The sequence below is a fragment of the Schistocerca nitens genome, chromosome 2, assembly GCF_023898315.1.
Source record: "Schistocerca nitens isolate TAMUIC-IGC-003100 chromosome 2, iqSchNite1.1, whole genome shotgun sequence".
NCBI classification, from domain to species: domain Eukaryota; kingdom Metazoa; phylum Arthropoda; class Insecta; order Orthoptera; family Acrididae; genus Schistocerca; species Schistocerca nitens.
Window position 1 is genome coordinate 1,189,209,551 of NC_064615.1, and position 16,155 is coordinate 1,189,225,705.

Genomic DNA, 16,155 nt, shown 5'->3' on the forward strand with positions numbered 1-16,155 from the left:
ATGATATTCATAATCTGGTCTATCTGCAGTGTCATAAAGTGTTTGTATCATCATCTTTGCATCTGTTTTATCCTCAGAAATTGGGTGAATGGATACAACACAATGGCTTAGGTAACACCACCAGTTAAGAAAGAGTGAAGAAAATGTAATTAGCATACACTCGTACCCAAAACCGATGTTATATAAGATCAGTATCATTGCAGGCAAAAATTAAAGACTACCCAACAATAATTAAACCAGAAGCACTTTACAGATCTGAATGCCTAACATTGAACAAAATGGTGAACAAAAAGAATTGGAAAAGAAAGAGAGGAAAACACTCAGAAAAATTTTAAGAGCACAAAAGAACAAAGATAACCGGACGAAGAGGAAAAATGGAGGTAAATAGAGACAGAGACAAAGAAACAATCACACGCACTATAAGAAAGAGGGGAATAAAGTTTTACAGTCAGAATAAATGACAACAGGGTAATAAACAAAATTTTTAATTTCATTTCCAAACTAAAAAACATCACAGGAAGGCTGGAAGAGACAAGAAGGGACTTGAGGAAACAATTTCACAGAAAACACCAAACAGGACAGGTAATGTTTCAGGCTCCTGATCAATACTGCAAAATTTCCTATCCAACAACAAAATTCACAACCTAAGAGAGAGATGCCAAATGAACAGAGGCAGTCCATCAGCCAATGCATGAAGAAGTTCTAGGAAGATTTAAAAAGGATTTACTTTTGTCTTAGGTTCTAAGCAGCCTATAAATGGCCAAATTCTGTAATAACACACACACACACACACACACACACACACACACACACACACACACACACACACAAATGGCATTTACAGCATTATCACTTTTAACAACGTATTTGGAGGGGGTGGGGGGGAACCGCTTCGTATAACATTGCTTATTGTGACTTCTTGTTTTTGTTGCAATTTTGATGAAATATGTCAGCTATAATACATCATGTTCATTTTTGTTTATAATGTATTTTGGGATTGCTAACAACAATGGAACGCTTAATTTCAAACTCTTGTTTTTTTGGAGATTGTTGGTTTCAAATCAGGCATTAAAAGGAAAGAATTTTCAAATGCGAAATGTTTATACCCACCTTACACATAAAAAGCAAACAAATAAAACTGATTAGTTGGGCAGTATGCTGTAGCATGGGTTACTGTATTGCAATTTAACCTTAAATTGTCTGGTTAAAAAACTAAACAAGACTGTCTTTGCTGTGATTGTAGAAAAAAAATCCAATTTGTGTGTTTTTTTTTTCTTTTCTTCAAAGTACAGAAGTGGAATAACCATATATTTGTTACTGATGTTTTGTGGTTGTTTGTGTTAAGACATTTTCAATATGTTAGGTACAGTGCATCACATTCGTACAACATTTTAAAGAGAAACCTAGTAGAAAGTGTAGGCCTTCATGTAATTTATGTACAGAATACTGTCTTTTCATTTTGCTATTGTTGACTAATTTTTGCAATACAGTAACTGAAACGAAGTTGTGTCATTCATGACTATTATAGTATACAGCGCTTAAGAGCAAGTTTTAAACTTGCTCAACATTTTATGTCATTCATTATCCACGAACACTTTCAACACAACTGATGACTTTACATTGTTGCTATTTCTTTCATCACTTGCTAAAGGTTTTTACATTTTTCTGGCATTTTATTGTTGTGCTTACTGCTCAAGCATAAGAAAAATTCCTCTTCAGTTCCTCTCCACAAATGCTGTATTGTAAATACCGCAGGTGTACTGTATTTCTGCTACTTTTTAAAGTGTTAACTCTCTAGCAGCCTAAAACTTACAGATATAAATTTTTTTTATCAAAAAACAGAGCAAAACACGGTTTGTGTGACTATCTGCTATTACAACCACAAACAGTTGGTTCCTACGATGTCATTATAACCGGTTTTGACTCTCTCTCTATCTATCTCTTTCTCTCTCTCTCTCTCTCTCTCTCTCTCTCTCTCTCTCTCTCTCTCTCTCTCTCTCTGTGTGTGTGTGTGTGTGTGTGTGTGTGTGTGTGTGCATTTAAGAAAGTGAAAATAATCCACCTGAAAACACAATGTATATCATAACTAAAGTACAGACCTATGCTTTTAAAGCATGTAGAACACTGGAAACCTATTACTTTACAAGAACACTCTCCAAACAGTTACACTGTGAAGTTTTCTTTTACTGAGTAAGGTGCACAAAGTCTCAATGGGTAAATTTCTAATTTAGAATAAACCTCACTGTAGGGTAGAAACAAGGAAAAATAAGGTGTAGAACTTAATAGAATATATGTTATACTTAGGTCAGTTTACAAAACAGCTGATAAATTCCTATAAACTAAGCATTCTACTCTGGGTTGCCAGGTGTTCGGATTTTCAACCAACTGTTCGGTATTTCGGGCCCATTTTCTGTACCGAAGTATGAGTGATTTGCTATTTTTAGAATTCCATCAAAGTCACTAATTTATTTATTGACAAAATAAAATCAAGAAAAATGTGGTGTGCTGTTGCCAGGTGCCGCGTGATGCATTCATGAACTTAACTGGGCATCGTCTGTCATTTTCTTTTTCTCCATTCAGCTGCCACCTCCAAACTACATTGCACATCCGATAATTAGTCAAACTGCAGAGTTAAACACAGTTACATTTTGATTTTACTGTGTACAATATGTCATATGCATATCTAACTTAGAGTTACCAAACAAAAGCGCTGGCAGGTCGATAGACACACAAACAAACACAAATATACACACAAAATTCAAGCTTTCGCAACAAACTGTTGCCTCATCAGGAAAGAGGGGAAGGAGAGGGAAAGACGAAAGGATGTGGGTTTTAAGGGAGAGGATAAGGAGTCATTCCAATCCCGGGAGCGGATTCCGCTTTGTTGCGAAAGCTTGAATTTTGTGTGTATATTTGTGTTTGTTTGTGTGTCTATCGACCTGCCAGTGCTTTTGTTTGGTAAGTCTCATCATCTTTCTTTTTAGATATATTTTTCCACGTGGAATGTTTCCCTCTGTTATATTCATATCTAACTTAGAGATACGTACAAGCATCAAAGGTAGTGGGTTTGAAGAAGATACTGATGCAGATAGTTTATGTGAAGAGATCAGTAAACTAAATAAAACTTATGAATTATCACAAAGTGAAGCAAAGCTTCTATGTTTACGAACTCATTTCTGCGGTTCAAGTTAACAAAAGGTAATAAATGAAAAGCACCAGTTTGCTTTTGTTCTACAATATTACTTTTATTGTTAACCAGTTTTCGGCTTACAAGGCCATCTTCAGACATCATTCTTTAGTGCATTGGCAACTATATATTTTGCAGTGGTGTCTTTGCATATTCAATATCTACTTTCATAACAAAAGGTCATTGAAAGCTGTAACTAGCAATAATCAATATAATTTTTTATGTTTACTACATGTTTCATTGTTTTCACCCTCAGACTTCAGTTCAGCAAATCCTTCAGCAAGGCAATGTTCTGTAATTTTGAGAACTGAATGTCGCAACCCTAGCTCTATTACATTGTAGTTGTAAGGCTGAGTAGATTGGAAAACATTTTGTAACAAATATTTACTTACAAAATGTAACAAAAAGTATCCTTTGCACACATTATATATATATATATATATATATATATATATATATATATATATAGAGGGAAACATTCCACGTAGGAAAAATATATCTAAAAACAAAGATGATGTGACTTACCAAATGAAAGTGCTGGCAGGTCGACAGACACACAAACAAACACAAACATACACACAAAATTCAAGCTTTCGCAACAAACTGTTGCCTCATCAGGAAAGAGGGAAGGAGAGGGAAAGACGAAAGGATGTGGGTTTTAAGGGAGAGGGTAAGGAGTCATTCCAATCCCGGGAGCGGAAAGACTTACCTTAGGGGGAAAAAAAGGACGGGTATACACTCGCGCGCACACACACACACATCCATCCACACATATACAGACACAAGCAGACATATTTAAAGACAAAGAGTTTGGGCAGAGATGTCAGTCGAGGCGGAAGTGCAGAGGCAAAGATGATGTTGAATGACAGGTATGAGTGGCGGCAACTTGAAATTAGCGGAGATTGAGGCCTGGTGGGTAACGGGAAGAGAGGATATATTGAAGAGCAAGTTCCCATCTCCGGAGTTCGGATAGGTTGGTGTTGGTGGGAAGTATCCAGATAACCCGGACGGTGTAACACTGTGCCAAGATGTGCTGGCCGTGCACCAAGGCATGTTTAGCCACAGGGTGATCCTCATTACCAACAAACACTGTCTGCCTGTGTCCATTCATGCGAATGGACAGTTTGTTGCTGGTCATTCCCACATAGAATGCATCACAAGGTAGGCAGGTCAGTTGGTAAATCACATGGGTGCTTTCACACGTGGCTCTGCCTTTGATCGTGTACACCTTCCGGGTTACAGGACTGGAGTAGGTGGTGGTGGGAGGATGCATGGGACAGGTTTTACACCGGGGGCGGTTACAAGGATAGGAGCCAGAGGATAGGGAAGGTGGTTTGGGGATTTCATAGGGATGAACTAAGAGGTTACGAAGCTTAGGTGGACGGCGGAAAGACACTCTTGGTGGAGTGGGGAGGATTTCATGAAGGATGGATCTCATTTCAGGGCAGGATTTAAGGAAGTCGTATCCCTGCTGGAGAGCCACATTCAGAGTCTGGTCCAGTCCCAGAAAGTATCCTGTCACAAGTGGGGCACTTTTGTGGTTCTTCTGTGGGAGGTTCTGGGTTTGAGGGGATGAGGAAGTGGCTCTGGTTATTTGCTTCTGTACCAGGTCGGGGGGGGGGGGGGGGGGGGGGGTAGTTACGGTATGCGAAAGCTGTGGTCAGGTTGTTGGTGTAATGGTTCAGGGATTCCGGACTGGAGCAGATTCGTTTGCCACGAAGACCTAGGCTGTAGGGAAGGGACCGTTTGATGTGGAATGGGTGGCAGCTGTCATAATGAAGGTACTGTTGCTTGTTGGTGGGTTTGATCAAGACCACCTACAATACATCAGACCACAACACAGAAACCAAGATGGCGGCAGTCTTAGGCCAAGTATTTCAGCGGTACCCTAATACGAATTATTTACAAACTTCATAAATGGAAAGTAGATTCTAAATTGCGTAAAAAATGTCGTATTGTTATGTATTTTTCTATATTCAAACTTAAATAAAAAGTTGTTACTAACATCACAAATTACGTAATAAGTACTATGACGAAGTAAAATTTGGAGATGCAACTCAAAATCAAATTCAAACAACTACTACACAACGAATGTAAATGGCATTTTTGGACACTAATAATAATTTGCAAAATAGAAGCTACATAACAACAATAAGTGAAGAATGTAATTCAAGCTCAAAATTGTATTAAACAATATGCAGTTAATTCTAGTCACTGTCATTACGTAATATGCTAGAAGTGGTATGATTTTGAATACCTGTTGGATTTATTTGCTGCTCAGCTTGGCCACTTTGCGTTTTGTTATTTTTGCTGCAATGTCTTCACCAGTTCCTCTTTTTTGTTATACTCGTGTTCGAGCAATTACCTTTGAAACACACTTTTCATTCAATAATATTGTGTAATTATTAATAAAAATATTTGAAAGCACTTTAATACTTTTCTTGATTATTGTCTTTAAAGGAATGCCACATTTACACACATCACTGACGTCACTAATGGCATTTTCACATAATTCAGCTACTAAGGCAAGTACTGCGTCTCTTTGATTTTCAAGTTTGAGAAATTCTGGATCATATGTGCTGCTAATCAGAACCTGCGAAAGTTTATATAGATTACAACGCAAGGAAATCGTTATAGAAGCAGGGCACTTCGGTCCCCCACGATTCAGTTGGTTGAAATAGGAAAGGAGTTCTTTGGTTTCACACTGCAACAAAATTTCATCCTCTTTCTGTAACATTTCTTCACAAACTGAACATTTTCCACCTTTTCGCAGCTTTTCAAGCACTGTTTTGCTGGTGTAGCTAGCAGTACAAACCAAGACTCTCAAATCTTCATCCATCATGGGAATGTTTACAGGAAAGAGAGCTACTACTTCTTTATAATCAGAATGTAAAGATGATGCCATGAAAACCTGCATTGTACCTGCTGTTGTAGTATCTGAAGTATTCTCAGCAACACCAAGTATCTTTCCTTCCTTATAAGAGAATTTTGAATGAACATGAACTTCATCTAGCATCACTGAAATTACCTTGTCACTTTCCTGAAGAAATTTATTTTTTTCCCTCAAAAAAAGCTACCTGTGATGGACCAATACAAGGTTTATTTGGATCCATTTTGCATAGAAACTGCCTTAAATAGACAGGATGAGGAAATGTTAACACATTTGTTTTTCTCAAGTGATGGTGGGCACCAGGAAATGAAAAGCAAATGGTTGCCGCCCATATCAAAAGCTCAGGAGAATATCTACTTTGCTTTGTTATTGCAAGTTGTAATTACTCCAAAACAAATTCTATTTTAGGTGCTATTTCAGCATCAAAATCACTACCAGCTGTCAGTGCTTGTTTGAGAACATTGACTAAAATTATAATCTTGTCAATGGTGCCAATAGGATTATCTGTGAAACCATTTAGGTGACTCACCAGATTGTCAAATTTCGTCCACTTGTCACATTTCAAGATCTCTTTCTCCCCAGACTGTAATATCCATATCAAGGTTTCTGTAAACAAACACACATTTTTGTGAAAAACTTTTACTTCCAAGGAACTTGATATCTTGAAGCACATCACTGAAGAATCATACTATAATTTAACGAAAGATACATAGTCATCCTTTTAAATGGACAAACATTCCGTTTCTGCACTTCGCTTTTGAAACGCTGAAAGTCAGGTATATTGTCATTTTCGCACCAATTACTGAAACTACATTCATCAAGTTCCAGTAGCTGTTGAACACGATCTTCAGGATGCTTCTTTTCCTTAGGAACTGGTACTGTGTGATAAGAAGGTTGATTAGGAAAGATAGTTGGAATTGCATCATTTGTTAGTTTTGGTATTTTTCGTGGCACACGTATTGGTTCACTATTTTCCACAGGAAAAATGTCTTTCCTAACCACAAACTTAGGTTCAAAATGCTTAATGCATACCACAGTTTTATCGTTCACTTCAAAATTATCTCTATGAATTAGCTGAATCCATTTGTTCCTCAATGCTGTTTCTTTGGGAAACTTAAATGTTGTGGTATCGTATGTTTTGCCGTAATTGGATTTACATCCTGGTATAGGCCTACAACAGCTACAATCCATCGCAAGAACAGTTTACACTTTAAATTATGCTGAACTTACTACAGAACCTAGAAAATAAATACTAGAGTAGCACTTGTGACGACATTCACAGCATATAACATAAATAACAGCTAGTAATAAATGCTTTCGCTTCTCTTGAACGTCATGTATACAATGTTACACTCACATGTTATGGAAACACAAGCACGCTGGTTTGTTTCCCCCACGATTGCCGGCATATTGTCAACTATCGATATCTGCCTTAAGGTCTGATTTATTGTAGGTGGTCTTGGTTTGATGTGGACGGACATGTGAAGCTGGCCATTGGACAGGTGGAGGTCAACGTCAAGGAAAGTGGCATGGGATTTGGAGTAGGACCAGGTGAATCTGATGGAACCAAAGGAGTTGAGGTTGAAGAGGAAATTCTGGAGTTCTTCTTCACTGTGAGTCCAGATCATGAAGATGTCATCAATAAATCTGTACCAAACTTTGGGTTGGCAGGCCTGGGTAACCAAGAAGGCTTCCTCTAAGTGCCCCATGAATAGGTTGGCGTACGAGGGGGCCATCCTGGTACCCATGGCTGTTCCCTTTAATTGTTGGTATGTCTGGCCTTCGAAAGTGAAGAAGTTGTGGGTCAGGATGAAGCTGGCTAAGGTAATGAGGAAAGGGGTTTTCAGTAGGGTGGCAGGTGATCGGTGTGAAAGGAAGTGCTCCATCGCAGCGAGGCCCTGGACGTGCGGAATATTTGTGTATAAGGAAGTGGCATCAATGGTTACAAGGATGGTTTCCGGGGCTAACAGATTGGGTAGGGATTCCAGGCGTTCGAGAATGGCTATACCAGTTCCAAACTGAACAATCCATTGCACTCACCCACCTAATCCTTCACCTACACATCAACTCAGCCAATGAACACACCCGTCAACTCCTATCCTTAATAAAAGTCGTCAATCTTTCCTCTCCCACATCCACACCGGCTGTTCAGAGCATCCTCCTACAGGCCAACCGCAAATTAGAACAGCATGCCACCCTCCACCTCAAAAAACTATCCAATCTCCTGGTTTCCCACCTCCGGAAAGGCAACTCACTCACCCTTCACAACCTTTCCAGCAAACCTCAACCTCCTATCATTGCACACAGACCCAGTCTCTCCCATCTACTCAATCTCCCACTTCCAGCTCCACTCCCACCAAAACTTCAAAATTACAATCAACACAATCTGGAACCACAACACCCTAATTCAGTAGTTAACCTATCCTCCAAACCTCTCTCCCAATCCGAAACCTCTGTCCTATCCAAAGAACTCACCTTCAGCCCCACTCCCAGATTCAACCAAACAGCCCTTGTCAAAGATTTACTGTCCTACACCCGTACTCTCTGCTGGAAATATCACTTTGCCACGAAGAAAAATGATCCTAATCCTACTCCTAATGGTCCAACTCCCCAAGACACTATCCAAAGTGAACACTGCCTGGAACAGTTCCGTTCTCCGTCACAGCCTGACCCACCTCCTCTTCCTCAAAATCACCCTCTCCAAACTTTCCAGGAATTTCTGACTTCCAGCCTTGCCTCTCAATCCTTCTCAAAAAATCTTAATCCTACTCCCAACATCACCACTGCTGAAGCCCAGGCTATCCGTGATCTGAAGGCTGACCGATCCATCGTCATTCTTCCGGCGGACAAGGGTTCCACAACCGTGGTACTTGATCGTCGGGAGTATGTGGCTGAGGGACTGCGTCAGCTTTCAGACAACACTACATACAAAGTTTGCCAAGGTAATCCCATTCCTGATGTCCAGGCGGAGCTTCAAGGAATCCTCAGAACCTTAGGCCCCGTACAAAACCTTTCACCTGACTCCATCAACCTCCTGACCCCACCAACACCCCGCACCCCTACCTTCTTCCTAAAATTCACAAACCCAATCATCCCGGCCGTCCCATTGTAGCTGGCTACCAAGCCCCCACAGAACGTATCTCTGCCTACGTAGATCAACACCTTCAACCCATTACGTGCAGTCTCCCATCCTTCATCAAAGACACCAACCACTTTCTCGAACACCTGGAATCCGTACCCAGTCTGTTACCCCCGGAAACCATCCTTGTAACCATTGATGCCACTTCCTTATACACAAATATTCCGCACGTCCAGGGCCTCGCTGCGATGGAGCACTTCCATTCACGCCGATCACCTGCCACCCTACCGAAAACCTCTTTCCTCATTACCTTAGCCAGCTTCATCCTGACCCACAACTTCTTCACTTTCGAAGGCCAGACATACCAACAATTAAAGGGAACAGCCATGGGTACCAGGATGGCCCCCTCGTACGCCAACCTATTCATGGGGCACTTAGAGGAAGCCTTCTTGGTTACCCAGGCCTGCCAACCCAAAGTTTGGTACAGATTTATTGATGACATCTTCATGATCTGGACTCACAGTGAAGAAGAACTCCAGAATTTCCTCTTCAACCTCAACTCCTTTGGTTCCATCAGATTCACCTGGTCCTACTCCAAATCCCATGCCACTTTCCTTGATGTTGACCTCCACCTGTCCAATGGCCAGCTTCACACGTCCGTCCACATCAAACCCACCAACAAGCAACTGTACCTCCATTATGACAGCTGCCACCCATTCCATATCAAACGGCCCCTTCCCTACAGCCTAGGTCTTCGTGGCAAACGAATCTGCTCCAGTCCGGAATCCCTGAACCATTACACCAACAACCTGACAACAGCTTTCGCATCCCGCAACTACCCTCCCGTCCTGGTACAGAAGCAAATAACCAGAGCCACTTCCTCATCCCCTCAAACCCAGAACCTCCCACAGAAGAACCACAAAAGTGGCCCACTTGTGACAGGATACTTTCCGGGACTGGATCAGACTCTGAATGTGGCTCTCCAGCAGGGATACGACTTCCTCAAATCCTGCCCTGAAATGAGATCCATCCTTCATGAAATCCTCCCCACTCCACCAAGAGTGTCTTTCCGCCGTCCACCTAAGCTTCGTAACCTCTTAGTTCATCCCTATGAAATCCCCAAACCACCTTCCCTACCCTCTGGCTCCTATCCTTGTAACCGCCCCCGGTTCAAAACCTGTCCCATGCATCCTCCCACCACCACCTACTCCAGTCCTGTAACCCGGAAGATGTACACGATCAAGGCAGAGCCACGTGTGAAAGCACCCACGTGATTTACCAACTGACCTGCCTACACTGTGAAGCTTTCTATGTGGGAATGACCAGCAACAAACTGTCCATTCGCATGAATGGACACAGGCAGACAGTGTTTGTTGGTAATGAGGATCACCCTGTGGCTAAACATGCCTTGGTGCACGGCCAGCACATCTTGGCACAGTGTTACACCGTCCGGGTTATCTGGATACTTCCCACTAACACCAACCTGTGAGAACTCCGGAGATGGGAACTTGCCCTTCAGTATATCCTCTCTTCTCGTTATCCGCCAGGCCTCAATCTCCGCTAATTTCAATTTGCCGCCGCTCATACCTCACCTGTCTTTCAACAACATCTTTGCCTCTGTACTTCCGCCTCGACTGACATCTCTGCCCAAACTCTTTGCCTTTACAAATGTCTGCTTGTGTCTGTGTATGTGCGGATGGATGTGTGTGTGTGTGTGTGTGTGTGTGTGTGTGTGTGTGTGGGCGCGCGAGTGTATACCCGTCCTTTTTTGCCCCCTAAGGTAAGTCTTTAGGCCCCCGGGATTGGAATGACTCCTTACCCTCTCCCTTAAAGTGCACATCCTTTCGTCTTTCCCTCTCCTTCCCTCTTTCCTGACGAAGCAACCGTTGGTTTCGAAAGCTAGAATTTCGTGTGTATGTTTGTGTTTCTATCGACCTGCCAGCACTTTTGTTCGGTAAGTCACATCATCTTTGTATATATATATATATATATATATATATATATATATATATATATATATATATATATATATATATATATACCGACAGCCAGAGAGACAGGAGGGGAGACTTCACACTAAGCTCTCAACCTCTCCTTGTCAGTCAAACAGCTGCATGCACAGTGCCTCTGACATCATCAGAACCAGGCGGCTAGATTTCACGGAAGTAACTGTTTGGGTGCTGCCCGTAATGTTGACAAAACTATGTGGCACGTGGCATGAAATTATTTTCCACTTTTAAGGCAAGCAATTAAATTTTGGTGACAGACAATTTTATTTGGAACATCCCATAGATGTCACCTCTGAACTGTTGTTAATAATGCTGTTTCTGATAGGGATATCTGCTAGGATTAAGACTTATATTTTGTGCCTGTGAACTTTGACTGAATATATCAGTCTTGTTAAAACTCAAAACTTTTATTTATAGTCATAGTTTCTGATCTTGCGCAGCAAATAGGAACACAAGTAGGAACATTTTCTTTCAATGAGTACAAAAAGTAACATTGTCTTGCAGACTGTAAATTATGGTCAGTACATTCTCCATCGTTTTCTAGCTGATCGCAAAAAAAGTTGTAAATCGCGTAGGATGTGTAAAGCAGGCACAGACAATTTAAGCGTCTTTTCATAACAACATAATGAAGTAACAACCATTCTGATTATTTACCCCACAATATGATATCCTGCAAAACATGGATGAAGGGCAACAGGCAGATTCCATATTCCTACATTTCTGGGAAGCATTTGAAACTGTGCCCCATTGCAAACGGTTAATGAAGTCCAATCATCTGGAATAGGTTCTCCAATATGCATTAGGTAAGTTAGTACAGATGTGTAGGAAAAGCGATCCTCTAATGTTCAAACATAATGTTAGTGGTGTGCTTGACACAGTCATGTTGATTAAAACAAAATGAAAAATGCTCCTATTGTAGCACATGAAAGGATGAATATGTCCTGAATGAAGTTCGGGGTGTAAAAGATAGGGACTAGCTCTTTGACTTATCTGGCAGCTTCAGACACATTTAAATAAAATATTGTGACATATTCATGCAAAACTGTTCCAGCGTCCCTCTAGGAACAAATTCACCCCAGGAAAACTTTTTTAGCTATTACGAGGTGCATTCAAGTTCTAAGGCCGCTGATTTTTTTTCTCCGGACTGGAAAGAGATAGAAACTGCGCATTGTTTTAAAATGAGGCCGCGTTCATTGTCAATACGTCCCAGAGATGGCAGCACCGTACGGCAGATGGAATTTTACCACCAGCGGCGAGAATGAGAACTGTTTTAAATACTTAAAATGGCGACGTTTTCCTTACTTGAACAGCGTGCAATCATTCGTTTTCTGAATTTGCGTGGTGTGAAACCAATTTAAATTCATCGACAGTTGAAGGAGACATGTGGTGATGGAGTTATGGATGTGTCGAAAGTGCGTTCGTGGGTGCGACAGTTTAATGAAGGCAGAACATCGTGTGACAACAAACTGAAACAAACTCGGCCTCGCACAAGCTGGTCTGATGACATGATCAAGAAAGTGGAGAGAATTGTTTTGGGGGATTGCCGAATGACTGTTGAACAGATCGCCTCCAGAGTTGTCATTTCTGTGGGCTCTGTGCACACAATCCTGCATGACGCCTGAAAATGCGAAAAGTGTCATCCAGGTGGGTGCCACGAATGCTGACGGACGACCACATGGCTGCCCGTGTGGCACGTTGCCAAGCAATGTTGACGCACAACGACAGCATGAATGGGACTTTCTTTTCGTTTGTTGTGACAATGGATGAGACGTGGATGCCATTTTTCAATCCAGAAACAAAGTGCCAGTCAGCTCAATGGAAGCACACAGATTCACCGCCACCAAAAAAATTTCGGGTAACCGCCAGTGCTGAAAAAATGATGGTGTCCATGTTCTGGGACAGCGAGGGCGTAAACCTTACCCATTGTGTTCCAAAGGGCACTACGGTAACAGGTGCATCGTACGAAAATGTTTTGAAGAACAAATTCCTTCCTGCACTGCAACAAAAACGTCCGGGAAGGGCTGCGCGTGTGCTGTTTCACCAAGACAACGCACCCGCACATCGAGCTAACGTTACGCAACAGTTTCTTCGTGATAACAACTTTGAAGTGATTCCTCATGCTCCCTACTCACCTGACCTGGCTTCTAGTGACTTTTGGCTTTTTCCAACAATGAAAGACACTCTCTGTGGTCGCACATTCACCAGCCGTGCTGCTATTGCCTCAGCGATTTTCCAGTGGTCAAAACAGACTCCTAAAGAAGCCTTCGCCGCTGCCATGGAATCGTGGCATCAGCGTTGTGAAAAATGTGTACGTCTACAGGGCGATTACGTCGAGAAGTAACGCCAGTTTCATCTATTTCGGGTGAGTAGTTAATTAGAAAAAAAATCGGAGGCCTTAGAACTTGAATGCACCTCGTACATGTATTCTCTTCAACCACATGATGACATATACTATTTACTATGGCTGGCAAATTTTATGAATTTTTGGGCACAGGATCAGGGACTTTAGCACATAAATTGCACTGTGCTGGTGTGCCTTGCAGCTGAGAGAGCTCACTGCTGCATAAGTATGGTGTGAATATGTCAAGATGTTTTGATCTAAATGTCACTGAAGCTGCCAAGTAAGTCAAAAAGCTAGTACCCCTCCTTTAAATCCCTAATTCTATTCAGGACATAATTGGCCTTTTTTGTGCAATGACAGGAGCACTGTCATTCTGTTTCCAAACTTTTAGTCTACCATAATTTTTTTCATTAGACCACCATAGCTTGGCTGCTAATTTAGATTTTTGTTGACTAGGCGTTTTTCATAGTCTTGCAAACCATGTGCTTATATCATGGCAAAGAATAAAGCTTTCACGAAACAATGCAGTGGCCATTAATTATGTGTATGTGTTACAAAATTTTAAATGATTCGTACAGATCAAACATATAAGTGACACACTTAAGAAACATTCCTTGGTTTATGGACGTGGAACCACAATCCGATATGCTGGTGGCCCAGCTCCAATTTTTCGTTCTAACTTTGCTGAATATAACGTAACATAGGTGATAGGAGCCAGTTGTTCGAATGGCTGTAGAAATGGCCACTGTTCCGAGCTAAACCAAAAGCTTTGTACTGCATGTGCCTAGCTCGAATGGGAACTGAACACCAAATTCTACTGGGAATAATGTTGCAAAGCAATATGAAATAGTTCATCTTTATAATAGATTATACTGAACACTACTGCAACTCATTCTCGAGTACTACTTGAGCGTTTGGGAACCCCACCAAGTTGGATTAAAGGAAGACATAAAAGAAATTGGTGGGTTCAATCAACATGAGTACTGTTGAGCTGCTCCATGAACTCAAATGGGAATCTCTGGAGGGAAAACTACATTCTTTTAGGAAACACTATTGAAGAAATTTAGGGAACCAACATTTGTAGTTGACTGCAGAATAATTCTATTGCTGTCAACATATATTTTGCTTAAGGACCACACAGACAAGATACTAGAAATTTGAGCTCACGGGAAGACACAGAGAGAGTCATTTTTTCCCTAGCCCTTCAGCATGTGGTGCACCAAAGGGAATGAGTACCAGCAGCAGCAGCAGCAGCAGCAGTAGTAGTACAAGGTTCCCTCTAACATGGGACATCTGCTGGCTTTTGGAGTATATATGCTGATGTAGATGCAGATCTTGTTATTTTGGCCCTCAAGACCCCCCCCCCCCCTTTTTTTTTTGAAGCTATAAAGTCAGTGGCCTCCTCTATCTAAAATCTTGTACAAATGAACAGGGAAAATTGTGGTATGAAAAATTAGAATCCTGCTGCAGTACTTAGAAGCAGTAGGGAGCAGAGGATAAACATATTACATGTTGATCACTGTAGCCTTACTTTCCAATCTGCTACCTTATTTACAAGTGTGGGCTTTCTCTCTTAATGCAACAGCTTGGAATATATGTCCCTTCACCACGGCCATTACCATTAAATGATAAGAATATGTGGCACAAGAATTGCCTGATAAGAGTTCACACAGGTCACTCAGCTAGGAATACAGGCATGTGCACACAGTTTCATAATAGCCTACACTTTTGCCATTGTCGGGGAACGCAATCACGTGTTCCAATATTTCTACAGAATCCAAACTGATCTTCCCCTAGGTCAGCTTCTACTAGTTTTTCCATTCGTCTGTAAAGAATTCGCGTCAGTATTTTGCAGCCGTGACTTATTAAACTGATAGTTCGGTAATTTTCACATCTGTCAACACCTGCTTTCTTTGGGATTGGAATTATTATATTATTTTTGATGTCTGAGGGTATTTCGCCTGTCTCATACATCTTGCTCACCAGATGGTAGAGTTTTGTCAGGACTGGCTTTCCCAAGGCTGTCAGTAGTTCAAATGGAATGTTGTCTACTCCTGGGACCTTGTTTCGACTCAGGTCTTTCAGTGGCAAACTCTTCACGCAGTATCATATCTCCCATTTCATCTTCATCTACATCCTCTTCCATTTCCATAATATTGTCCTCAAGTACATTGCCCTTGTATAGACCCTGTATATACTCCTTCCACCTTCCTACTTTGCTTAGAACTGGGTTTCCATCTGAGCTCTTAATATTGATACAAGTGGTTCTCTTTTCTCCAAAGGCCTCTTTAATTTTCCTGTAGGGAGTACCTATCTTACCCCTAGTGAGATAAGCCTCTACATCCTTACATTTATCCTCTAGCCATCCCTGCTTAGCCATTTTGCACTTCCTGTCGATCTCATTATTGAGACGTTTGTATTCCTTTTTGCCTGCTTCATTTACTGCATTTTTATATTTTCTCCTTTAATCAATTAAATTCAATATTTCTTCTGTTACCCAAGGATTTCTATTAGCCCTCGTCTTTTTACATACTTGATCGTCTGCTGCCTTCACTACTTCATCCCTCAAAGTTACCCATTCTTCTTCTACTGTATTTCTTTGCCCCATTCCTGCCATTTGTTCCCTTACGCTCTCCCTGAAACACTGTA

The 16,155-nt window shown here is 41.3% G+C and overlaps 1 protein-coding gene across 3 annotated transcripts in view; it reads right to left on the bottom strand.

The window, feature by feature from the left end:
* Positions 1-16,155, bottom strand: part of LOC126237528 (uncharacterized) — a 202,548-nt gene that overhangs the window by 47,914 nt on the left and 138,479 nt on the right. The gene's annotated exons all lie outside the window — the stretch shown is intronic.